The sequence below is a fragment of the Gracilinanus agilis genome, chromosome 1, assembly GCF_016433145.1.
Source record: "Gracilinanus agilis isolate LMUSP501 chromosome 1, AgileGrace, whole genome shotgun sequence".
In the NCBI taxonomy this organism is placed as follows: Eukaryota; Metazoa; Chordata; class Mammalia; order Didelphimorphia; family Didelphidae; genus Gracilinanus; species Gracilinanus agilis.
The window spans coordinates 138,765,598-138,766,696 of NC_058130.1; positions in this window are offsets into that span (position 1 = coordinate 138,765,598).

Below are 1,099 nucleotides of genomic sequence, written 5' to 3' on the forward strand. Positions count from 1 at the left end.
AACAATGCTATTCACATTCAGAGAAAGAACTGTGGAAGTAGAAACATAGAAGAAAAACAACTGCTTGAGCACATGGTTTGATGAGGATATGATTGAGGATGTAGTCTCTAAAGGATCACCTTAGTGCAGTTAATAATATGGAAACAGGTCTTGATCAATGACACTTGTAAAACCTAGTGGTTTTTGCTTGTCAGCTCTGGGAGAGGGGAGGGAGGTGGGGAGGGAAAGAACATGAATCATGAAACCATGGGAAAGTATTCTAAATTGATTAATTAAATAATTTTTTAAAAGAACCAATACGCAGTATTGATTCTAAGATGGAAAATAAGGGTTTTATTTAAAATAAAATAAATAAAAACTCAGAAAAATTAGTTGTGACATTAATACATCTCTTCTAATCTAAAAAAAATGTAAGCTCCTTGTGGGCAGCAACTGTGTTGTTTACATGATTTCCATATATTTTTATCTCTAGGACTTAACACAATGCCTGGCACAGAAAAATTTCATAAATTCTATCTAGAAAGAATGGGCCATTTAGAGTAAGAGGAAATGATTTCAAATCTTCCATCTACCACTTATTAGATGTGACTTTGTACAAGTCATTTAACCTTTTATGGGCCTCAGTTTTCCCACCTGTAAAAATGAGTGTTGGGTTAGTCTAGGGCCCTACCAAGTATGATCCTAACATCCCATAAACAACCATAATGCACACTTAGGAGAATACAACATGTGAATAGGTCCCAGAGAGGCATCACTAGGGACTAGTTTAAGGAAAGACACCAAGTTATAGTCATCATCCTCTTCCAGATTCAATGTTCTCCTACAGAGTCATAAAAAAAGGATTATAAGGGGGCAGCTAGGTGGTTCAGTAGATAGAGAGTCAAGCCTAGAGAGGGGAGGTCCTGGATTCCAATGTGACCCCAGACACTTCCTAGCTATGTGACCCTGGGAAAATCATTTAGCCCCCACTGCCTACCCCTTATAACTCTTCTGTCTTAGAAGCAATACACAGTATTGATTCTGAAATGGACGAAAGGAAGAAAGGAAGGAAGGAAGGAAGGAAGGAAGGAAGGAAGGAAGGAAGGAAGGAAGGAAGGAA